Raw genomic sequence first — 26,774 nt, 5'->3', positions numbered from 1 at the left:
CTTGCACACCCATGTTCATAATAGACAAGAGGTAGAAGCAACCCGTGTCCATCCACAAATGAATGGAAAAACAAAATGTGGTCTAACCATACAATTAAATATTATTCAACCTTTAAAAGGAAGAAAACTCTTACACTACATGGATGAGCCTTGAGGATATTAAGCTAAGTGATATGGGCCAGTCACAGAAAGACAAATACTGCATGATGCTACTTAGATGAGACACTTAGAGTAATCAAATTCTTAGAGAAATAGAGTCATGGTTGCCAGGAGAGAGGAGAGTGGGAGTTATTGTTTAATGGGTACAGAGTTTCAGTTTTGCAAAATGCAAAGAGTTCTATTGATAGGTTATACTGTATGTACACTTAATAGTTAAAATGGAGATGGAAAAGAACAAGAACCATATGATTTCACTCATATTTGGGCTATAAAACAGAAAGCATCAACAAACAAATATACTCACAGACAATAGAATGGTGGTTGTCAGAGAAGGGGCTGGGGGGAGGATGAAGAGGGTAAAGGGCGTCAAATATATGGTGATAGAGGGAGACTAGACTAGATGATAAGCACATAAAATACCGATTAGTGTTATAGAATTGTACATTTGAAACTTATATAATGTTATTAACCAATGTCATCCCAATACATTTAATTTTAAAAATGGTAAATTTTGTGTTATATATATTTTATCACAATTTATTTTTAAGGCAGACATCCTAACATAGGGGTTTGGGGAATGCTACTGTGAACAAGTAACTTTTAAACTAAGAGATGAAAGATGAGCAAACAAGGCCAAGAGGAACTGAAAGAAGGCAAGGATGGCTGGAGTGAAGGGGAGAAGGGTGCAGCAGCTAGAGGTAGCCAGAGTAAAAGTCTGGGGCCTGGTAAGCATATTAGGAGTTTGGTTTATCCAAAGATCAATGAGAGAGTAAAGACCACAGGTATGTAAGTTGTGGTGTCTGTGGGACAGTTAGCAAGCAATTCAGTACACAATATCCAATAATGTGCTCAATGATGTGGTAGGAAACCTAAGTCTGGAGAACTCCTAGGGAGGGCAATGGACCAAAACTGAGGACACAGCAGGATGTCAGATGTGCAGAACTTGAGGGGTCACCAAAAGACCAGGGCTCAGGAGGCCCAGACTTTGGTGCTATCAGTCAGCCCTTTGCAGTGGACTCGACCTGCCCCTGCAAATCCATGATGGGAAAAGGTAACAGCCTCCATCTCTAGTATCCAAAACAGGACTCAGGAATTAACACTGCCTTCCAAGTTCCCCTTCCAGTTCCAACCTCTCCCCTACACCATCCCCCCCTGTGAGACCACTCTTACCTGCCAGCTCTCACCTCTATTTGCTCTGGGCCCAGATATGAGTCTCCACTGTTCACCACTGAGAGTATGTATCTGGTGCCTCTACCTATAAAATCAACTCTCCTTCAGGACAGGTTGTTGTTATCTGCCTTCTGGCCTCCAGGACTCTGACTTGGGAAGCCCACCTTGTTGACACACTGGACAACTACTAGTACTTTTAATTTGACGAGTCATTTAACCTGTCTGAGATGCAGAGTGCCTGCATGCAGTGTGGGGATGATAAGGCCAGACCTATCATAGCTCCAAGGTTAGTTTGAGGACCAGGTCAGATGACCACCACCCTTGTACATCAGAGTCCACTAATGAAGGAGACAACTAAGGAAAGAAGCTGGGCCTGGAGAGACCTATGGATTCATCTCTGTAAATTGTTGCAAGTGCCAAGGAGCACATAAACTTAACCAGCCCAACACAGCACCTGTAAGAGGCGGGCATGTCAATACTGGTGATGGCAATGAGTGTGTTGGAGGAGATCACAGCTAATCTAACCAGAGGCAATAGACAGCTGCTATTGCTATCCCACCCATCCATTTCCAAAGCCTCCCACTCACCTATGGATTTAGCTCCATTTTATAGTACATCAAGGATGTTAGACTTCTCGTTGAAAAGTGTATTTTCCCTCAATCTACCACCAAATGAAATCAAATACACTCCCCCTTTAATTTTACACCAAGCTTTGCTGGTTTTTGAGGCAGGATCTGTAATTTGTGTAGAGCGCCTGGGTAGTTGGCTCACACTTGTGCAATTAAGGTACCTTCCCCTGTGATGCTGGGCAGAAAGAGCACACTTGTAAGAACACAGTTCTCTTCTAAATGTGACAGGCTGTGTGGGTGTTTGGGGAGGTGTATTAGCAAGACAAGAAGGTGGTTACAAGGAAGACAATGAGCTTGTCAATTACTCTAAGCCTCTCAGAGCCTGAGAAACAAATCATTCAACTTTCATATCCATTTCAATGATGCCAGCTCAAATAACACGCATTTTCCCTACATATTTTCTGTGATGAGAATGGGAAAGTAAAGTTTCATTAAAGTAAATCCTTTTAGTTTTCAAACAAATTTTATTGGCATAGGAGCTGCCAAGCCAGTCTCTCCTGAGAGTTAATTCTCATTTCCCTCTGTTGCTACTTATTAATATAATTGTTATGAATAACTCACATTTATCAAGCAATTACTACACACTAAGCACTATATTGAGAGTTTATGCTTGCATCTCATTTGAGCTTTCTTTTCTTTTCTTTTCTTTTCTTTTCTTTTCTTTTTTTACTTTTATAAGCCATCTTTATTTTGACCCAGAAGTATTCTGAGTTTTGACTGTCTAAATTCCATTCTTCAAGAGTTAGCTTAAGCAGTCTCCAAGTCTGGGTCAGTGCCATGAGTTCTTTGATCCTCCAATGAAGGCACTGAAATACCAGGTTACATGATTATTCTGTGCCAGCGTCAGGGCATTTGAGATGAACACCTTTGTCCATACAGTTGCTGGATTTTTTAAATATTATCAACATCAAGGCAGAAAGTTCTAGGGATATATATATATCCTACCTAATAATAGAGTAATATGCAAATTGACCATACCTTCGCTATGCCCACAATTGGCCAGGAGGCGTGGGGAAGGGCGGGACTCGGGGTGGCCGGGGTGGCCAGGGTGGCCGATTGGGCCAGTTGCGGCACGAGCTCAGCGTCTGCGCCATGGCTGTGCTGCGGCACAGAAGGGGCCTCTGGGGCAGCAAGCCCACATCCCACCACCGACCATCAAAAGCGGGGAGCTGGGTGTCCGCTCCGGCACCAGCGGACAGACACCCAGCTCCCCTGCGATCGAAAGCGAAAGCAGGGAAGCTGGGTGTCTGTCCACTCTGGCACCAGGCCAAAAGCCTCCGCCGGAGGCCTTTGAAAGGCCTGGTGCACCAGTGGACACCCATCTCCCCCACGATCGAAAGCGGGGAGCTGTGTGTCCGCTCCGGCACCAGTGGACCCCCTGCCATCAAAAGCGGGGAGCAGGCTGCCAGCAGTGTCCACAGAGCGTGCTAGGCTTTGCTGGGCAGTGGATATGGCCTGGATGGCAGGTTAGGCCTAAGGGACCCTACATGTGCATGATTTAATCATGCACTGGGCCTCTCTCTCTATATATATATATATATATATCTGGGGTACATTATGGAGTTCTGACTCATGGACTGTCACAGGCTCAGAGAATGACCCAGCTCATGAATAGCAACCAGATTAAACCCTTTCTATGAAGTTGACCAGTATTCTCCCTGTCAAAGTGGATAATTCCTGGAGTTTCAGAATTGGGTAAAAAAAAAAAAAAAAGCATGGGCTACAATATGACCTGGCCCATCAAAGGGCCAACTCCCAGAAAGAAAGCTTGATGTCTAACCTTCACTTGCTGTAAGATCAAGGGGGTCACATTGCTCTAGGTGGAAAGCACTTCATGAATAATGCCATTCACTGTAGATGGATTCATATCTTTTGGATAGCTGATAATCCTATAGGTCAGATTGTGCTTATTCCATTTGGAACGTCCTGGGGAGATAGGTAGCCACATCAGTTATTCCACAGCGAGGATGGTGAAGCATAGCCAGCATCTGCTCATTCTGTGGGTCTGTTTTTCATATGAGTCTGTGTGGAAACTGTATCTCTTCCCCCGGGTTAGGAGTGGCCGCTCTTTCTTGGTCAGGGAACACCAAAGGAAATTGTCTTTGGGCTCTGGCAGAGGGAGGGCAGAGTGAACTGGAGCTGCATGAGCAGAAGCCAGGGTTCGGAGCTCTGGGGTTAGAGCTCAGAAGGCAGACACCCCAGTTTCCTGTGCAGAGTCACTCTCTTATACTGTAGAGGACATCTTTCTCCTGAAGACCTTTACCATCCAGCTCATTTGAGCTTTCTAATAAACTAGTGAGCTATGTATCATTATCTTCATTTTCACAGATGAGGAAACTAGGGTTCAGAGAAGTTGTTAGTCATCTAAATTCACAATAAGAAGTGGCAGAGCTAGGATTTAGACCTATGTCATCTGTACCAGTTTCCTAGGGCTGCCACAAACAAAAAAACAAAATTGGATGGCTTGAAACAACAGAAATGTATTCTCTCAAAATTCTTAAAGCAAATAATCCAAAATCAAGATGTTGGCACAGTTGATTCCTTGTGGAAGCCTGAGGGAAATCTTTACCATGCCACTCCTAGCTTCTGGTGGCTGCTGGCAAGGCTGGCATTCCTTGGCTTGTAGACACATCACTCCTATTGCAATATCTGACTTCGCTATGTGTCTCTCTGTCTTTTCCCATGAGGACATCAGTGATTAGATTTAATCAGAATAACCCTCTTTTTTTTTTAAATGCCCATGCGCTACTCTTTTTTTTTTTTTTTTGTAAAGTACATACTGTAGTCCTCCCTTATCCACGGGGCATATGTTCCCAGAGGCCCAGTAGATGCCTGAAACCACAGATAGTACTAAACCCTATATATACTGTGTTTTCCTATACATACATACCTTTTCACTTAAAAGAAGCACTTTACAGCTTCTCTTTGGCTGCATCACTAGTCTTGTGCTTTGGGCCATTATTAAGTAAAACAAGAGCTTCTTGAACACAAGCTCTGCAATACACTGACAGTTGATCCGAGTGACTAACAGGCGGGAGCGTATACAGCCTGGAGATGCTGGACAAAAGATGACTCACTTCCTGGGTGGGATAGAGCCGAACGGTCTGAGATTTTATCACACTACCCAAAGCAGTATGCAATTTCAAACGTATGAATTGTTTATTTCTGGAATTTTCCATTTAATATTTTCCGACTGTGGTTGACCATAAGTAACTGAATCCACGGAAAGCGCAACTGTGATAAGGGGGGACTACTGTATAACAAAATTTGCCATTTTAACCATTTTTAAGTATATAATTCAATGGCGTTAATTATATTCACAATGTTGTGCAACCATCACCACTACCTATTTCCAAAGCCCTTTCATTGCCCCAAACAGAAACTGTGCACCCATGAAGCAATAACTCCTCATTCTCCCCTCCTCCCAGCCCCTGGTATTCTCTAGACCTTCTGTCTCTATGAATGTGCCTATTCTAGGTACCTCATATCACTGGAATCATGCAATACTTGTCCCTTTGTGTCTAGCTTATTTCACTTAGCATACTATTTTCAGGGTCCATCCAAGCAGCACATATCAAAATGACATTCGTTTTTATTGCTTCCATTGTCTGAATATAGACATTTTGTTTATCTGTTCATCTATTGATGGACTCTCGAATTGTTTCTTCCTTCTGGCTATTGCAAATAATCCTGTTTTGAACATTGGTACACAAGTATCTGTCTGAATTTCTATTTTTTATTATTTTAGGTATATACATAAGAGTGGAGTTGCTGGGTCACATGGGTAAATCTGTATTTAACATTTTGAGGAACCACCATACCATTTTCCATAGCCACTACACCATTGTACATTCCCACCAGCAATGCACAAAGGTTCCAATCTCTCCACATGCTGGTCAACATGTAAAGGAAGCAGGGGTTGTTGTTTTATTTTGTTTTTTGAAGGTAAAAATAAAACCTTTATTTTTCTTTTTTTATTATAAATTCTTATTGTTGAAAGTATTACATAGGTCCTCTTTTTTCCCCCATTGACCCCACCCCAGGCCTTCACCACCTTATTGTCTGTGTCCATGAGTTATGCATATATGGAAACAGTTTATTATTATTATTATTATTATTATTATTATTATTATTATTGTAGAGTATGACCTCATTTTAACTTAATCACATCTGCAAAGGTCCCATTTCTAAATTAGGTCACATTCTGAAGTTCTGAGTAGACATGAATTTTGAAGGGACACTATTTAAGCCAGCACATCATTTGATTCCAGAGCCCACACCCATGACCCCTAACATACTACCTCAATAATAATGTATTTAGTCCTCACAACCCTCCAATAAGCTAGGTCTTCTCATACCCATTTTACACATGAGCTAAACAGAGCTCTGAGTGGTGAGGTAATTTGCCCAAGATTGCATATATATAAAACAGCTGGTTTTGCCCAGCCAGTGTGACTCAGTGGTTGAGTGTGGATCTATCAACCAAGAGGTCATGATTTGATTGATTCCCAGTCAGGGCACATGCCCAGGTTTCGGGCTTAATCTCCAGTAAGGGGCATGCAGGAGACAGCCCATCCATGATGTTTCTCTCTCATAGATGTTTCTATCTGTCTATCCCTGTCCTTTCCTCTCTCTTCAAAAATCAATTAAAAATAATAATACAGCTGGATTTAATAGTAGTTCTCTGTTCTACCATGGCATTCTACTATATCTTCCTCATATTTTTTCATGAAAATTGCAGCAGCCCTTCAATAATTAAGTAATACCTTCTCACTAATGCCTTAACTGAACCCTCCCTGGGGTGGATTACGAACCCCTACAATGTGCTTTTCTAGTAACCTAGATGCCATTGATTTCACTGCATTTAGCACATCTCAGTGTAATTTTATTTGTTTTGTCCATTTCCCTAGGTTAGGAGCATTTTGCCTTATTACTTTTATTCAACATGGAAAAGTTGGGGGTGGGGGATCTTGAGTCCTTGTGAAACATGGTGAATAACATTTCCCAGTTTTATTTTAGCTTTTATTTATTTATTTTTTATTGATTTCAGAGAGGAAGGGAGAGGGAGAGAGAGATGGAAACATCAATGATGAAAGAGAATCATTGATCGGCTGCTTCCTGCACATACCCATTGGGAATGGAGCCCGCAACCCAAGCATGTGCCCTGACCAGGAATCGAACCATGACCTCCTAGTTCATAGGTCAATGCTCAGCCACTAAGTCATGCCAATTGGGCTAGCTTTTATTTAAAGGTAGCACTTGCCTGGCATCTGACCAAAGAAAAATCTAGGGAACTATCTAAGTTATCAATCAATTTTCCTGTGCATTTGGCATTACATCTAGGGGTAAGAATTTGCTACATAATCTGTACACTTTTATATATGTATTTTTCAACTGATTGCTATGTGACAATATTCCTCTAAGTCATGTGTAATCCTCTAGATTATGAGTTCTATTAAAAACCTATCTGAAATTTAAAAAGAAAGTATTTTCTCAGCAGCATCTCCTTCTTGTGCATGCTATTGTGAAAACTGTAAGGAGAGTGCAGTGGTGAAATTTTTATTTCAGAAATAAAAAAAATGAATGAGTCACCTTCTTTGTATAGTATATGCAGAGTTGCCATCAAATGTACTTATTAGTAATATAATAAATATTATTTCCCTTCTCTCCATCCTTTATTATCTAACATACAGCTCAAATTCCTATTAAATTCTGTAATTTACTTCACCTTCATATGATTCTAAGAATTAGACAAATCCCCCATTAAAGCTGAGGCAAGTCCCAAAGCTCATATCAGTCCATGACTATAAAGGTATTAGGGGTATGTATGTATACAGAAAAACTCAAATATACTATTAATAACAGAACCATCATCATAGAAAGCAGAATGAGAAGTTACTAGACAAAAACTACAAATGAATTCTATTTCAAGCATTGGTATAGAGCCGCTTTATAAACTAAAGCAAAGCAATTTTGATCCTATCACTTTAAATCCTTCATTAATTCTCCTTCACCTAAAGGAATCAAGTACAAATATCTTAGTGTGACTTTACTTTCATCTCCCCCTGCCCACCCCCCCCCCCCCGTTCCACCATGCTGTCCAGGCGTAGAGTCCTTAACATCACATGAAACTCCGTGCCTATAAATAATGTCCTGTTGTGCCCAACTGGTGCCCTCATATCTATCCTTCAAGACCTAGTTCAGAATTACCATCTCCCTGGGAATTTTAAGTACATAATCCTCCCTTTCCAGAAAAAGTTACCCTGTGCTTTATCTATCATAATTTTTATCTCATTCTACAATCACTTACTTGAGAACTTGAGGGCAGGAATTCTGTTTTATTCATCTTAGTGTTTCCAATGCTTAACTCATGGTAGCTGCTTGATAAGTGTTGATCGGTTTATGAAGTGTTCATTTGAATGCCTCCTCCCTTTCTTAGTTCATTTCGTCTACCTGGAAGTTATCTCTAAACACAGCTCAGGAAACTTGCAAATGTATAACCCAAATTATTTTCATTCTCACATCTTTTTAAATACTAGGTATTCTGGAGGTAGTAACCTCATATTTAACCCCCTTTTCAGGAACAGTGTGACTGCGTCCTTGTCCTTTTGTGAAAAGCAAGAATTACATTAATCTCTCTAACCTATCTTGCTACCATTCACCTGTCATTCTCTGAATACCCACCTTTGTCCTTGGAGTTTGCTGTCAGAGAGAAAAATATATAATACCAAAACAACAGTTCAAAGACCCTGAAGTGCTTGGTGAATGATATCGATCAACTCTCCTAACTATAGTTGAATAATCTCCAGAAAATAAAAATATCAATAGAAAGTTGATACTGGACCTTAGCAAAGGCACCATGGGAACATGATAGTAACAAAGGGGAGGTAAGACAGAATTCTAGATTCAAGGAGTAGCCAGAGCCCCTCATTCTAGCATTTTAGTATTTCTGCTGATGGGTTTGCCTAGAGGGCTGGCTTAGATTCCTTCGCGCTCTCTCCCTATCAGAAGCACATTGTCATAGGAACTAAGATGTAGTACTTAAGCTCTCACTATTAAAAATGGAGGTAGTAATGATATCCAAAATGTCTGTTTGTTCATTGTCTAACAAAATCAAAGAATGAGTTCATGTACAAAGAGATGAGCAAAAGTAAAGGTTTATTACAGGAAAGCTCCCTGTTAGAGGGAGGGGACCCAAGCAGGTTGCGGGAGCAGTTCCATTGTCTAAGGGTTAAAATGTGCCCTGCTAACTTCCCATTGGTTGGTTCAAAAAAGTCAGCCCTAATAACATCCATACAGTTAGTTTAAAGCTCAGGGTTCCCACCTATTCTTCCCACTCTGCCTGAATTAATTCTAGGTCAGGGCTGTTTTTCTCTATGGTTTCACAGGTTCCCTCCGGTACAGGGTGAGGTTGGCTAGCTATATCCTGTCCACTTTTCCAGTATGCAGCTATACTACCCCTTCGGTACTTCCCTCCCATGGTCCATCCCTAACTGTCGCTCCTAGCTCCTCAGTAAGTCTCCGGTGTAGGCTATTTGGGGAGAGAGAGAGAAAGCAAGAATGAACCAGAAGAGCAAATGATACAAAAGGAAATACTTTCAACAAAACTGTATAGCAGAAACTACAGAGAGATAGTTAAAATGGTTTTGGTAGTAGTGGCATGTGGATGAAACTACAAATTAGCCTCTGAACTGACTGTTCATGAAAAATAATTTGATTCTGATATGAATATTAAATATTTTTTTAAGTTGAGACCAATACTGTGACACTAGTGGAAGGGGAGGTAAAATGGGAGACAGCAGGGCTGGAGACCTAGAAGAAGGGGAAAGGAGGGTAGGTGCTTTTAGGGAGCAAGCAGCAGGTGGATCATTTCTGACTTCAGAGTGACAAAAGGATTTTCTTATCAAATGGATTCTTTCTGTGACAGAAGGGGAGAATCTGATCCAGCTATTTTGCCCTGATGGTTGGGTCAACATCTAAGCAATGGCCAAATTGATTCAAAGTGACATCGGACAGAGGACCTCAACTGCTGGTGATAACCCCTTAGAATCAATATGGCAGTTCTCACTCCTAAGGTCTGAGGGCCAGGACATGAACATTTCCTCCAAAAATGAAGGAAGAGCAATACTAGCAGACACTTACTTTGGGAATCCTTCCCCAAAGACCCAAAAGTCCTTTGATCTTGCCTGATGACCCCTGAGCAGTGAGAAATAATACGCTACAGTAAACTTAGCACAGAACCAGGATGTGAAAAAGAACAGGATCGCAACTCCCTGAACAGGTCTGTGTGGCCTTGGGCAGATCTCTGAGTTCAGCCAGCTCCCCACTCCGCAAACCTCAGTAAATAAATAAATAAACAGAAGAGAAAGTGGGACCAAGAATGAATTAACGATTGTCAAACGCCTTAAAAAGGCTAAATGCTATTTAAATGCAAAACAAACTGCAGGATAACAAGTTCACTTTGGCTTCAGGGAGAAGGACTGGCAACTGCAGGAGCCATTAAAAGTCACAGGCTATAAAACAGGCAGTAAAGTGGGCTTTGTTCAGCTTTGCCCTGCAGAATCATATAACCTTGTTTGAAATTCGCTGTTTATTCAAGCTCAAGAGTGATCAGACAAACACAGTTCATCCATGGCCAGAAATGCCCAAGCAACTCCAAAGGGGAAATCTGCCTGCCCTTCGGAGCTTACCTACCCTCACTCCCACAGCCATGCCCTGGGCACCCACTCGGTCCCAGGTGCTCCTTGTGTGTGACATCATTCTGACTGTGCACATAAAAAGGGTTCTAGGAAAGTAACCCCACAGAGTGAAGTGATCAAAATTTCCTACCTGGGCAGGTCATGGTGGGTAGTCACACCCCAGGCATATAACTTCTTTAGTGAAATGTTTATCTTTGCCCTAAGCAAGCCCTGTCCATTGTTTCTGTAAATCTAAGTTAACACACCTTTGAAATACCTCTCTTCAGACCCCTCCTTCTAAATCAGACTACCCTCAAGAGAGCACAGAATCTTTTATTTGAGAAAGAGTGAGAGAGAGAGAGAGAGAGAGAGAGAGAGAGAGAGAGAGAGAGAGAGAGATTGACTACCTCCTGCACATTCCCCCACCAGGGATCAAACCTGCAACCTTTTGGTGTATAGGACGATGCTCCAACCAAGCCACACAGGCCAGGGCCAGAGCACAGAATCTTAAATATCCTATAATTTAATTCTTGCCTTGCTTTCTCCAACCTTCATGTAATCTTTCTTACATCCCCTCCTTAATTCCAAATGAATTTTAAAAATTGCAAAACTGTTACTCTCTGGTGCATTTGAGATCTCGCTCCTGGCATGTGTCATCAGATTTGGATGTTTCTTACATCTACACAACTAAACAGCCAAGTGAAGGAGGAATCATTATTACCCTTTCAAAGGAAGAACCTAAAGCTTAGTCCAGTTCAATAACTTGCCCAACATAAGACAGCTAGTTTGTTTGGCAGAGGCCAAAAACGAAGGAGGGTTAGCCCTGTTCGACTGCCTTCCTGTGACAATGACAATCTCGCGCCCCTACCCCCTTTCCTATATCCACTAATTCACTCTGGTCACCTCAGAACACCAATGCAGCCTGTGGTCATTGGGTTATTGGAGCACTTGGAGCAAACTCCCTCCAAAAATGAGAGTGAATTTCTTTTATTTTTGTATTTTCATCTGGGACTTTTTTGTTTGCTTGACAGTATCTCAACTTCCACACAAACCTGAGAGCTCAGGAAAGCTTTGCATGGCGGCCTTGCAAACTCATAGACATAAAGTAACCACAAAGGATGGTCTGAAATTTAAACTTTTTATCTAAAAGCAGTCTATCAAAGATAGTCACGTCCTTGGCTAGAATCTTCCCTGACAAAGTCAATCTTGTCAATCTTTACCTTGACTGAGCCTGTCTATTGTCTTTTGCATACTTTGGAATGTCAGGATAACTTCCCTTTTTCTGGACCCCTCAGGGTACAACCAATGCACCAGAATAAACTACAAATCCATTCATTGGTATTTTTATTGTGTTCATTGTTGACTATTAATTATCCTATATCCACCTGTGTGAAAGATTATCATTTTATTTTTCACCCAGTCCCAGAGATTTCCCTGCTTTGCTTTCTCCTGCCTGCCTAATCTATCACCCGTGAATTTCTTGTAATCCACTTCTATCTTCTCATTTGATTGTAATGTATAAAATAAGGTGCAAAACTGCTATTCTCTGGAGTATTAACTCAATTCCTTGCGATTTTGCTTCCCGGCAATTGTGGACAGTTTGGCTCAAATAAACTCACAAAAATTGTTTGCAGGTTTGAATGTTTCTTACATTGACAACTTGAAAAGGGATGGGGGAGTGTATAAATATTTTGTTCTCTAAGATATCATCTCTAACTTCTAATTCTAGGAATAGTGTATTGAAAAAGGAAAAAAATATATACTTCCGAAGTCAGTCTGCAATGTTAGCAGGTCATGCATGAGCTCCCCCAGTCAAATGGATAGAAAAGAACAGTCCTCAGGTACTTTGCAAACTAGTGATAAAATTCAGAATGGTCAGATATGTGGACGAAAAGGGGCCACATGCTGACCTGACTAGCTCAGGGAAGGCCTGCTTGGCAGTCTTGCAAACTCAAAGACCTAAAGTAACCACAAAGGATGGTCTGAAATTAAAACTTTAACTAAAAGCAGTTATGGTGGGAAGTCATGTCCACGACCGGTATCTTCCCTAACAAAGGTCAATCTTTACTTTAACTGAGTCTATTGTCTTTTTGCATCTATGATAACATATCGGTGGAATGTCAAAGTAATTTTCCTTTTTTTTCTGGACCCCTCAAAGCACAGGCACCGCTCTGCAGAGACCACAAATCCCCTCATGGTTATTGAGTTAACTGTTGACTGTTAACTATCCTGCACCCACCTAAGTAAAAGAAGTGTGTGTCTATCATTTTACTTTTTATCCAATCCCAGAGGTTTCCCTGCTTTGCTCCCACCTCCCTAATCCAATGGAGTTCATGTTACCCACTTACTAGTACATCTCCTCTTTGGATTGTAATGTATAAAATCACCATTCTCTGGAACATTATCCCAATATATTGAAATTTTGCTTCCCGGCAATTGTCAACAGTTTGGCTCAAATAAACTCAAAAAAATTATTTATAGGTTTGAATGATTTTTCACATTAACAGATGTGTCCTCAGGCTGCCCCTGGGAACTTCTAGGAGCTTCTTGCTTCTATAAACTAAAGCTCAGATAGAACTTTGAAAACTCATTATCATTGCACTCAACTACAGGTGGTGTGTTTTGGGAGCGTGTGCCCCTTAATGAGCTGGTGAGACATCCCCTTTCCTCCCAAAGGGGTTTGAGGGTTAGGAGTTAAGGGGTGGCATCTGTAGGAGCCAGGGTTGTATTAAAACATCAATATCTAGCCCTAGCCAGCTTGGCTCAGTGGCCAGAGCATCGGCCTGCAGACTGAAGGGTCACAGGTTCAATTCTGATCAAGGGCACTTACCTTGGTTGCAAGCTCTGTCCCTGGCCCTGGTCATGGCATGTGTGGGAGGCAACCAATCAATGTGTCTCTCTCACATTGATGTTTCTGTCTCCCTCCTCCTCCCCACCACCCCTTTCACTCTCTCTAAAAACCAATGAGTAAAATATCCTCGGGTGAGGATTAACAAAAAAACAAACAAACAAATGTCAATGTCTAGTATTTTTTAGAGACAGAGAACACATCTGTGAGAGTTACTTGGAAAATATAGCCATTTGTTGGTTACCTGGGAAGGGAATAATGTAAAAGGATTAGGTGACCTAAAAACAGCTGGACCAGGTGAGGGCAGATGGCAAAGGAGTTCATGGCCCTTAGGGAAGGCAATGAAAACCTAGACAAGAGGCCAGACAAAAACCAAAAGATGGAAAGGTGCCAAGTGGCTTAGGAGAGTAGAAAAGCAAACTGAATCCAAATATCAGGTCTAAAATGCAACAGCTGCTAGAGTAACAAAGAAAAAGGAAGAAGGAAGGAAGGAAGGAAGGAAGGAAGGAAGGAAGGAAGGAAGGAAGGAAGGAAGGAAGGAAGGAACTTTAGACCTCATGAAAAATAGAATAGGATCTCCCATGATGGGCTAAGAGAGAATTATGGAAAGCTATTTCCCATTAGCAACAGAGTTTATAGTGGAAGGGACAGCAATACTGCCATGATACAAGCTCTCATTCAGGAACACTGACCCTGTGCCAGACACCATGTTGGATGCTTTTCCTATGTCCTATCATTTAACAATCATAACAACCTTGCTAGATAAGCTTCCTTATAGCCATTATATAGATAAGTAAACTGATCTTTGGAAGAGAAGAGGTTGACTTCCCAGGAACACAATGGTGCCTGAAATAGGAGCCAGTCAGCGATGCACTGAAACTATGAGGAAAGCAATGGGAGAGGAGGGGGAAGAGTATAAATGCATGACCCAACCCCAGGGAGAGCTAGACACAAAAGCATGAGGACAAAAGGAGCACTAGTCAGGGATGACTTCCAAACCTCAGCCCAACAGCCCTAATGCTCTGATCCCATACAGACGATGGTTCTCCACTGCAGAAAGCTGTCATAAAATTAACTCACCCTGAAATGAAATTTAATTGTTCTGCAGAACTATCGGCAGGATCCAGCCAGGAGTAAGAGAGGTTTGTTGTCAAATGACTGACCAGAATAAAGATGACTCCAGAGAAGAGAGAAAGCAAGATAAAGGCCAAGGAGAAAAGGCCAAAAAAGAAAGCTATGAGTTTTGTCATTGTTGTTGTTGTCATTGTTGTTTAAATAAGATTTCTAATTACTTTTTTCAACTCTTTGAAGGTTAGTAACGAGAAGAGAACCCAAGACCAAGCCCAAGATGTCAAACCCAGAGTGGCAATGTTATGGCCCTCCTACATGCCAGAGGGAATCTTCTAGTGAGAGTGATAGCACATTCCCCCAGAGCCAACAATTACACTGCAAGGGTCATGAAGTCTAGGAGTTTAGAGCTGTGCATTTGATATTTTTGTACTTCCACTTATTAGCTCTGTGGTTCAGAGCACCTTACTTCCTATGTATAAGTATCAATTTTATTATCTACAAAGTAGGAGTGTATTAGTAGTTCATTGCTGTGTAACAAATTACCCCAAAACTGAGTGGCTTAAAGCTACACTAGATATTTCTTCTCTCTCATAGTTTCTCTGAATCAGAAATTTGAGAGCTTAACAGTTGCTTATGAGATTGCAGACAGATGTTGGCTGGGGCTACAGTCATCTGAAGGCTTGACTGGGGCTAGAGGACTGAAGGTCTACTTCTAAGATGGCTTGCCCAGACTGTTGGTGGGAGGCCTTAGTTCCTCTGCACATAATGAGAATAGAGAGGACTAACATGGCAAGCAAAAAGCACCATCTCCCATTGCAAAGAGCAACAAGAAAAAAGCTGAGAATGGGCCACTTCATAGGCCTGTTTGAGTGTCTTCACAGCATGGCAACTGGCTTCACCCACAGTGAGTGATCTAAGAGGGAGAGCCACACAGAAGCCTTTTTATGACCCAGCCTCAGAAGTCACATCGCATAACTTCACCTGCATTCTATTTGTTAGAAGATCAGTAAGCCTGACCCACATTCAAAAGGAGAGTAATCAATTCAATTAACAAAAAACAACTAGGAGAGTAATTCGTCACTACCTTTCAAAGGAAAGAGTGACAAAGAATTTGCAGACGTGTTTTAAAACCACCACTCAGGAAATACCTATTTTCATATTATACATATTTGTTGTGCACATACTACATGGCAAATATCACATTAAGACTGAAGGCACTACACACGATAATAATTATTCCTGTTCTCTAGGACCTTATAGACCATTTGAGAAATATACATAAGACAAAAGCCAAATTATCTCACACTAACAGGGAGTGAGTGGGAGACAGAAAATAACAAGTGTTGGCAAAGATGTGAAGAAATTGGAACCTTTGTACATTGTTGGTGGGAATATAAAATTATGCAAACATTGAAGAAAACAGTACAGAGTTTCCTCAAAAAATTAAACAGAATTATCATCTGATCCAGCAATCCCACTTCTGGGTATGTATCCAAAAGAACTGAAAGCAGAATCTCAAAGAGATACTTATACACCCATCCATATTCATAGCAGCACTACTCAAAATAACCAAAAGGTGAAAGCAACCCTAATGTTCATCAACAGATGAAGGAATGAACAAACTATGGTATATATGATAGAATACTTTCAGCCTTTGAAAGGAAGGAAATTCTGACATATGTGATAACATAAATGAACTTGAGAACAATATGCTGAGTGAAATAAGCCAGTCACACCAAAAAAAACAAACACTGTATGATTCCAATTATATGAGGTACCTAGCATAGTCAAATGCATAGAGACAGAAAGTAGAGCAGTGGTAGCCACGGGCTCAGGAGAAGAGGAGAAATAGGGAGTTAGCGTCTGATGAGTATAGAGTTTTGAATTTGCAAGACAAGAGAGTTCTGGAGATCTATTTATCAACAATATGAATATACAGGGTGCCCCCAAAAATGTATACATCCTTTAATAGTTGATAGCTCAATTTTAAAAATAAACTGTATTTTAATAAACACTGCCTTTATAATTATTCAAAGTATATGTACATATATATATTTGGGTGTGGGGCACCCTATACTTACTACTAAACTGTATACTTAAAAACAGTTACGATAGTAAGTTTTATTTTATGGGGTTTTTACCACAAATTTAAAAAAGAAAGAAAATGAAAACAATAAAAAGCCAAGTATAAAACAACAAACTGGGTACTATGGGACCACCTAGTTTTTTACTAAAATAGGTGCCTCCCTAAGAGAGCCTTGAAGAACATTTAGGAGTGAGTAAAGGGCAACTCAAGTTTTTCAATAGGGTAGAGCAATGTTTTCCAAACATAGTTGTGACTCATTAATGAATCATGAAATCAACTTAGTGGGTACTGACTAGCATTTTTACTTAAGTGGAATAGAATAGAATGCATCAGAATGAATTGCACGCAATAAGAAGTTTTTATAGCGCTTTTGTTTAATTTATGTGTTTACTTATGTATATCTGTGAAGTGAGTATCAGGTTATGATGCAAAATATGTTTATTACTGTGGGTAGACTCAGAAACATTTGAAAGCCACTGGATTAGAGCATGAGATGAAAAAGGAAATGGCAAGAGGTAAGGTTGCAAAGGTACATCAGTAGGAGAGAGTAGGTTATATTGCAGTGACAAATGTCCCCCAAATCTCAGTGGTTTACCACAAGTGTTGATTTCTCCCTAATGTTGCATGTCCACTGAGAATCAGCAGGAGTTGGGCTTATTTTGAATTCACTCCAGGAACTAGAGGATGGCAGGACTAACCTCTACATGGAACATTACTGGTCTCATGAGAGACAGAAAGTAAACCACACACTGGCTATTAAACTTCTGCCTGGAAGTGCCATTGCTGCTCACATTTCATTGGCCAAAGCAAGTCGTGTGGCCAAGCTTGAAATTAGTGGGACAGGCAAGTATAATATTTCCCCCAAGGCGGGGCAGAAAATTGTTAAGAACAATAACACAGTCTGTCCCAAGAGGTAGGAGGTGGGGGAAAACCCAATTAAGACGGATATTATAAATGACATCAAGATGTTTGGGATTTACTCTGAGGACAATGATGATTCACAGAAGTTTTAAGCAAGGTGATCAGATTGGTCCTTTAGAGAGGTCCCTGGGTCAGCAGTGTAGGGAGTAGCTTGGGAAGTGGTGAGACTGCAGGCAGGAACCAATGGGATGGTCTACTCGACCAAATCAACCACCTTGCTAAAGAGGCACAGGGTCAGCTCTTTCCTCCGCTGAAGCAATAAACCTCAAAGCCCCATCTCAGAAATCAAAGGCCGAGAAACATGACATAATAAAGAAATGTAGATGCCTCCACTTATTATTAGCAAAAATAGCATCCCCTTTACAAAATGAAATGTTCAGGCACTGTATGATAATATGATCATATTTGTGCAAAATCACATATATAAAAATATTTATACACACATATAAATGCACACACAGACATATGTGGGTATATGTAAATTTTAAAATGGTTAAAAAGTGATGCTGAGGCTTTTGTTCTTTTTTTCTTTAAAACAGAAGAAACTTAAGTTGGTTTAAATTCTGATGGGAATGACACCCTGGAAAGACACAGTGCAAACAGCTGACAGAGCAAAGCCTCAGCGAAGGGGCCGAGTGTAGACTGGAAAGAAGCAGAGGACCAACCTCGGGTAGAAATGAATGGTCCTGTTTCATTGGACCTGACAGTGAGGAAGGATGGGGTGTGGACAGAACAGTGCTTTAATTGGGTGGCAGGAAGTTGGGGAAGGGCTACATGCTCTGAGAAGTAGGAGGGAGGGCATCTTTGAAAAATGAGGGGTCAATAACTTGGGAGAAAAGCTTTGAAGGGAGAGGAGACATTCTAGAGAACATAGGGTGTCTTTTTAATTTAGGACAATCTAGAAAGGCCTTATTGATGAGATGACCCGGATTTCACTATGTGTGTCCTTATTTTTAAAATGTTATATGACCACAGCCCTTTCCTTGATCCTTTTTTCCCCAAAATATTTGAAGTGTGTACAGTTCCGTGGTTAGAGTGCAGATTCAACATCAGCGAGACACAGCTCCACCTCCTCCTTCCTGTGTGACATTGGGCAAGGTACTCAATTTCTCTAGCCTTGGGTTTCTCTGTCTGCAAAGAGGAGATAATAATAAGCTTCCCACAGGTTTGTTGTGAAGATAAAATGAGGTCATGTATGCAAAGTGCTTGCCTTTCATTACATGAGCAAGATTAGGAGTGGCCAAACCAAGACTCATAAAGATAGTTCTTGTTAGGAGCATGTTCTGTTTCTCTAGATTTTAACAGTGAGCATTCATTCCTAGGCACTGCCTACCAGGAGATCTGCTCCTCTGAGGGTCATTTCCATAATACTAATTGGTCTGCTCTCCTCACTCACTTTGCCTTGCTCCTCCCTGTAATCCTGGTGATACACAAAGCCTCATCAATGTAAAGATGCCATTTTTTCCAAATGTTCACATCTTTGATATCACCATGCATTGTAGAGTTGATGGTTCCTATAATTGATAGATTCCTTTCTTTTGTAGTAATATATTTTTTTAAAGTGCCTCCTAGAATCAATAGTGCTTAGAAAAAGCCACAGCCAACTGGTATTTCCAAGTTCAAATTGTGACCTGGGCATCAGTCGTTCTAAAGAATGGAACCAGCAGAGCATGTCAGAATGAAGAAATGGCGCTGGACCCAGAGTCTATAAAACCTGCCTAGTTTTTTTGCTAGAGGTGAACACAGCGTGCCCACAGGTCCAAGTAGTGCCACAGACTCGGAAAAAGTTCTATCAATGGGATAGTTTCATCATGCCAGCAACTTGGGCTTTTCATTCTTACCCACCTCTGAGTTAATTTTAAAAACTTTTGCACCTACAGAAAAGAAAAATAATATAAAAAAACAACCACCTGTTGATCATTCAGATTCACCAATTGTTACCAGTTTGTATATTTGCTTTATCACTTCCTCTTTCTTTCTCTTTCCCTCTCTCTATGTAAAATAGATAATATATAATTTTAATTATTTCTATTTACTTTAAATTTTTATTTATTTATTTTTTAGCTGTGTTATTTAAGTGTTTCTTACAGGCATCATGACACTTCACTCACAAAACCTTGATCACTTCTAAGAATAAGAAAATCATGTCATATAACCATAGGGCAATGCTCACATCAAGAAAGTTAACACAAACACAATGCTAATATATAATATGCAACCCATACTTAAATTCCCCCAATTGTCCAAAGACTGGCCTTTCTAGATGGACCTGGGCTCTTTAAATGAGAGGACATCCCTGTTTTTGTTTTGTTTTGTTTTCAGTTTTCTACACACTCCAATAAATTTATGTTCCCCTGTCAAGGAATTCATTTGATGAGAAAAAAAGAAATTCACATGTCATTAGAAACAGAGAAAAAGAAAAGAATTCTTAAAAAGAATCATTTATAACTTATCAAGATATACATACTGATGCATCAATTTTTAACAAATGAAAACCTATATGTATCCACTATCTAGGGAGCTGTATTCCATTTTACTAACCAGAACAAGACCAGCTTCCAAGAAGTGGACAGAAGTATCTTCAGATTTCTTTTTAACTCTAAATTCATGGTCTGTGATTCCTTGGAAACATCAACATGTTTAAACCGTGGGCTTCTTTAAGGCTATGGATGGTGCCTCAATCTTTTTTCAGCTGCAGTCATTAATGACTAGAGTTGGCACGTAAGAGACACACAATAAACACCTACCGGAATTGTGCCTTTCCTGGGCACTCAGGCAGGCTCTGGTCCCTTCCACATCTCTACTAGTTTGCAGATATGAGTTCTGTGCCTTCTTACAGTTTGGCTGCAGTGATATTGAGAAGATAGTTTAATTATGAATGCATGGGGGCAAAGGACCAGAACATAGAAAATTAGTCCTTGCTTGGCAGAGGCAAGATACCACTGGAATCACAACAAATCGGAATCATTGTAGGCCTTAACTGCAAATAAGCGACATAGGGGACAGTGAATTAACAGTGAGATTTTTGTTTTGTTTTGTTTTTCTTGTGTGTTTTTTTTAAATCTTCACCAGAGGATATGTTTTTATTGATTTTTAGAGAGAGAAACATCTATTGTTGCCTGCCACATGTGCCCCACCTGACGAGGATCGAACCCACAACCTGGGTATGTGCCCTGACTGGGAACTGAACCCGCAACCTTTTCATACACAGGACGACAACACCCCAACAAACTGAGCCACACCGGCCAGGGCAACAGTAAGATTGTTTGCCCTGCACACCTCCATGCTTTCTTTGAAATAGAAACTTTGTGTTAGGCAGCAGGCGGTAAAAGCTATGGCAGGCCATAAACCTTTCTTTTAAAAAACAATAGTCCATTTGATAAACAAACTGAATTACCAAGCAAAATAGAGACAGACTCATAGATAAAGAGCCAGCAGACAGCCTTTGTCGGGGGAGGGAGGGGGTGCCGGGGCGGGGGATGTTGTGGGGCAGAGGGGGGGGGGGCGGTTGGTGGTGGTGGAGGGATTGAGCAAAAAAGAGAGGGAACTCATGGACATGGACAGTAGTGTTGTTATTGTGGTGGGGAGGGGGGTGGTGGAGGTGGAAGAGGGCATAGAGGCAAAAAGTGGTGATGGAAAAAATAAAACTTAATTTAATCTAATTTTAAAAAGAAAAAAAAACAACAGTCCACTTGGTTTCCTTTTGGGCTGAGGGAAGCTCTCATTCTTGGACCCACCCAGCGAGGTGAGTGAAAAGTAAAGTACCTTCTTTCATTGTGAGATGAATGCCTTTCACTATAAAGTCGCTTCAAACATCCTGGGTCAGGGTCTGCCTGTGGTAAAATGTGGCTTCTTATTGATTAAGGAAAGAGGAAGGAAGAAGCAAAGGAGTTTTTTTGTTAAAGGCACCTTCAATTTGGTATTAGTTTATCCTTTAAAGAATCACCATGTCGACATATACTAGTATAAATAAATCAGAAATGTATGGATCAAATATCTCAAAACTACTAAAAGTTTACCAAATGCAAATATGGATGTATATAAATAAGAATAAATATATTTATTTGATCCAAACAAATATGCTCTCCCAACATGCTGTGAGCTGATAACTGAAATGCTTTCATTACAGACATATAAGCATTGAGAGGTTTCATTCATTCAGTCTTTTCAACTTATTTGTATGTATACAAATAATATTTAAATGCATAAACACCACCAAAAAAATCAAACAATTCAGGTTTGAAAGCCCTCTTGATTTCCTCTCTAATAACTCTGCCTTCCCTAGAACTGTCTGTTTTCAAATGTATTGTGGGTTCCTCTAGTTCAGGGGTCCTCAAACTTTTTAAACAGGAGGCCAGTTCACTGTCCCTCAGACCGTGGGAGGGCCGGACTATAGTTTAAAAAAAACTATGAACAAATTCCTATGCACACTGCACATATCTTATTTTGAAGAAAAAAAACAAAACGGCAAAAACACCCGCATGTGGCCCACGGGCCGTAGTTTGAGGACGCCTGCTCTAGTTCTTTCTCTGGATATTTACATTCACATAAGTAATAGAAACATGCCAAGTATTGGGGAGAGAAATTGGACCAAACCACATGAGCTATTTTGTCTCTCACTTTTGTCTCTTAATGTATCTTAAAGATCTTTCTTCACTCAAGGAATTTAAAGGTAATCTGGGCCAGTGGTTTATAACTAGGCTCCTCAGGGTCCTGGAGGTTCTATAGAAGGGTCCTTGCAGGCTGCCCCAAGGAGCAAGGAGGAGCGAACAGGATAGCTCCAAATTCCCAGCCCTGATCCAGCCTAGGGACCTCTTTGTTGATTTCCATATAAATTTTAATTTAAAATTTTAAGAACTTTATTGCTTTAAGAAAGGGGGTGAGATGAATTGATCTAATTCAATTCCTTTGTCTTTGCCTTCTGCTAAGATGTAAATGTTCCTGAAGAGAGTTAGACAGGTATCTCAGGTTTCATTGGCTTTTTTTTTTTTTTTTCTGAAAGCAATTTTAAGGTGAAGGTCGAAAATAACACAGAATTGCCTCCATTTCCCCAAATTGATCAGTCTTTGGAAGACTAGGGACAGAAAAGATTGGGAAAGGCCAGGGATGGAAACAGACAGGTTTCTGGCCATTTTCCCTCTCCTCTGTGAAAGATAGTAAAACATGTGCTCATCTTGGGTCTTATATGTTGCTGTGTATATGTTGCTATGTATATCATCCATACAACCAGGAACTCACTACCAATGTGTGTCTTGAATCTTCTCTGGGTATTCTCTAAGCCCTGCATTCTGGACCTTTCTGTACTGCTGGGTGCAAGAACAAAGCACCTCGAAAGGTTCACATTGTACGCATATCCAGAAAGAATGGGGAATATCTAACCAGACAGGCCTGCTCTGGTCTATGGGAAACTTCCTTTCCAGACCAGGTAACCTGACCATCTGAAAAACCTTTGGATCGACCTGAAGCATAACAGAAACCATTGCTAAAATGCTAACGTGCAAGAAGTTCCTAGAAGTCATTTCCCCTGTAAATGTCAAAGTGCCTGCTTACTTGCAAAGGCCAGTAAGTGACTGGAGGACAGTTACCTCAGTTGGGAAACCCACGCAAGTTGCTGAATTCCTCTAAAGCTCAATGCCCTCGTCCATAGAACGAAGATGATAACAGTCATCGCATAAGGGTGTTGTAAGGAGATGTCTAAATTCTAGCAAGTGTCTGACACAGAGAGTTAGGGGCTGAATTGTGAACTCCCAGAGAAATATATGTTGAAGTTTAGTCCCCACTACCTCAGAATGTGACCTTACTTAGAAATCGGTCATTGCCTAAGCCTCTCCCTGAAACCACTAGGCAGCCTTTTAACTACCTTGGAGCTCTCTCCCATGCATTGGACCAAGTGGAAACAATAAAGCTTTTTGCAGCAAATAAAAAAGGTTAAGATGGTAAATTTTATGTGCATGTATATATGTACATACACATATAAATGCATATATCTATAATGTGTGAATACATGATTCCTTAACAATACTATGAAATAGAACAATTTAAATAAAAAATTACTGGAAGTTTGATATTCAATTTTTAACTTAACAAATAAGAATGTTAATAAATTACATTTAATATGTAGTGCTACCCATTCTTATAGTACCTAATAAACAATAACCTGTGAGAAATTGTACGTTCTGATCATGTTTCTATAATAATAATAGCTAATATTCACTGGAAGCTTACTCTGATCCAGGTACTATTCATATGTTTATTTCATTTTATTTCACACCAACTCTATGACACAAGTATAAAACTGAGGTACTGGCAGTAATTTGCCCAAGGTCACACAAGTAATGGACCCAGGTTTTGAACCCAAGCCAACCAACACCAGCATTTGCTATGTTACCTGTAGTTATAACCTCTGTCCCTGGTTCTCTCTCTATGTCAGTGTAGACACTGTGATGTGAGTCTGAGTTGAGAGTTATCCATACACCACCCCCAAGACAAGGGGAGTTGGGAGGAATGGTGTGGTCAAGTTACCATTTCATCATGTGGCGTCATCATCCAATAAATCCTAAATCTGCTGCTCGCCTCTCTCCTTCTCCTCTCCTGATCGTTCCCCAGTGGGCTTGCCTAAGGGACGTGCTGGCCTTAATTCAGACCGTGAAGAAAGTTCACTCCCTCAAACACGGCATCTGACGAAAATGTAGCTCCTGCTACTTCAGAATAAGAGAAACTGCATAAATGAGCATATTTTTGTATTTGACTTGAACATTCAATTTCATCTGTATGTAGCATGTGTTTCATTATACAGGCAGCTGAGTTCTGTTAAAAATAAGGTTCCAGGATGCCATTCCAGTTTGTGTAATTTTGTAAAAGAATTTCCAGAACTATATTTTGCACAAATCCCCGAAAAAATAGCGATGTGTGTATATACATATACACATTTAAGTACAAGGTAACATAAATATAGAAGTGGAATAGCCATATGTTTAGAGGAGCTGAGAAGTACAGCAGACCATTTGCTAATGATGGAGACCTTAGGCAAAGTAACACACACACACACACACACACACACACACACACACACACACACACTAAACAGAGCCTCTTTTATTTTTTTTTAATATATTTTATTGATTTTTTACAGAGAGGAAGGGAGAGGGATAGAAAGCTAGAAACACCGATGAGAGAGAAACATCGACCAGCTGCCTCCTGCACACCCCCTACTGGGGACATGCCCGCAACCAATGTACATGCCCCTGACCGGAATCGAACCCGGGACCCTTCAGTCCGCAGACCGACGCTCCATCCACTGAGCCAAACCGGCCTCGGCCAGAGCCTCTTTTATTACAGGATAATGGTGATGATGATGCACACATCTATAACCAGAACTGGATTCTTCCATCTGTTCTGCACACCTTGCCCCAAAGAAAGTGTCACCATTTTTCTAGCTCCCTGCCACGATCTTAACCCAACACCCTGACAGTTTTTTCCAACACTCTCCCTACAAGTAGCTCAATAAAGCGCTTTCCCTCCCTCCCTGTCCTGTGGCAGATTCCCTCGCCCTCCCCCGCCAGGCTAAGATCTTCCTGCCCAGCAACAAGATAGGAAAGCCATCCACAGAATCTGTGAAGAGCCTGTTTGCAAAGCTGCACCACAGGGCCCATGCAAGGGCCCCTTTGAGAAATGGGGAACTGTCAGGAAGGTGGATAGAATGAACCTGATTTCCCATTATTTTTTCAAATAAATGGAGTCCAGTTTGCCTTAGCTATAATCCAGGCATAACATTTATATGAGAACATAAAATGCTACACAGCTGTAAGTAAAACAATATGTGTGTTCCTGAATAATAGTGATACCACTTGCCAGTAAGACTATATTTTGACCAAATAAAAGATGACCTAAATTTGACACAGTGGGATGGGATTTACTACGTGATTGCTTCTTGAAAATAAAGGGACAGAGATAGGGGGATTTCCTGAGGGTAGAAGGAAACAGAGGAAAAAGAGGATGGAAAGTTATAGGACTATGACTTGATTTGAAAGCTCTGATTGTACAAAGAATAAAGGGAATTTAACTTTAAATGTATAATATGTCCCTCCCAAATGAAAGTTCATTTTATATCAAACATCCATATTGCAAAGTCCCACATGAGCTGACATCAAACATACAGAGAAGTGAGTTTGCAACTCTAACAAGGAGACCATCATTGTAAGTGCTCCAGTTCACCATGGTTTTTATGCATTCTTCTATTCCTCGTTTTATTTCTAGAGATGCTCATTTAACAAATATGTATTGTGGACTTAATATGTAACAGGCTGTGACTGCTAGGCCAGGAGACAGCCCTGCCCCGAGGGAGTTCACAGCCCTGTGGGGAGGACACCCAGGACTCTGGCCATTTTGATCCAATGCGGTAAAGGCCAAGATGGGAGAAATCTCAACACAGGGTACTGCGTGTGTACCATTGCGGAGGCATGCACCATGGGTCTAAGACCCCACACGAGAAGATAGTAAGAAACCACAGGGACCAGAGTTGATAATGCTGGGGCTGAGTTTTTAAAAAGGGGGAGTCAGTCAGAGAAACTGGAAAGAGCAAAGCAGCAAGTTCTCATCCAAATCACGAACAATAGAAAGTAAAGCTCCCATTTGTATAGCTCTAACACACACTGTCACATTTGAATAATACACATACTGTTCCCAGATGCTTTGGTAAGTATATGCATTAGTTAGGAATTAGGTATGGCTGATGTAACAAAGATCCAAAATAAGAGTGGCTTAAGCAGATAGATGTTTATTCTTTCTGGAAATACATGTCGTCTTTATTCAGGGCAGCCAGGAACATAGCTAAAGATGTCTATTACATAGAAGAAATAGAAAGGCATATGAGGGGGAAACTGGCCATTTCTGCCAAGGCACATGAGGCCTCCTCTTCCTCTCATCATGTCTGAAGCAGACACAGATAGTAAAGGGTTTCCCAGGAAACCACTGGAGGATTTGATAATACACATCCATGTGCACACACATACAAATGTAATACCGTAAGTGTTTCATTAGAAAAAGAAGATAAAGACTGTAGAACCATATATCAGAGCATTCCGTAGATCAGACCCAAGTCTGTGGCTAAGAAGCTGGAGCAGGCTCCCCTGCAGGTAGGTATGTAGGAATCACATGATGAGGTGGATGGTGCCCCCCATCACTTCCCCTCTCCTGACTTCCTCCCCCTGCAA

General features: G+C 40.8%; 1 pseudogene; it reads right to left on the bottom strand.

Moving 5' to 3' along the window:
* Positions 1-2,801: 2,801 nt before the first annotated feature.
* Positions 2,802-3,946, bottom strand: LOC114233200 (matrix metalloproteinase-26-like; annotated as a pseudogene).
* Between the last annotated feature and the right edge of the window lie 22,828 nt (positions 3,947-26,774).

Source organism: Eptesicus fuscus, chromosome 9 (genome assembly GCF_027574615.1).
Source record: "Eptesicus fuscus isolate TK198812 chromosome 9, DD_ASM_mEF_20220401, whole genome shotgun sequence".
Taxonomy (NCBI): domain Eukaryota; kingdom Metazoa; phylum Chordata; class Mammalia; order Chiroptera; family Vespertilionidae; genus Eptesicus; species Eptesicus fuscus.
The sequence above is the reverse complement of the archived record's forward strand: the minus strand, read 5'-3'. Positions and strand labels throughout refer to the sequence as shown.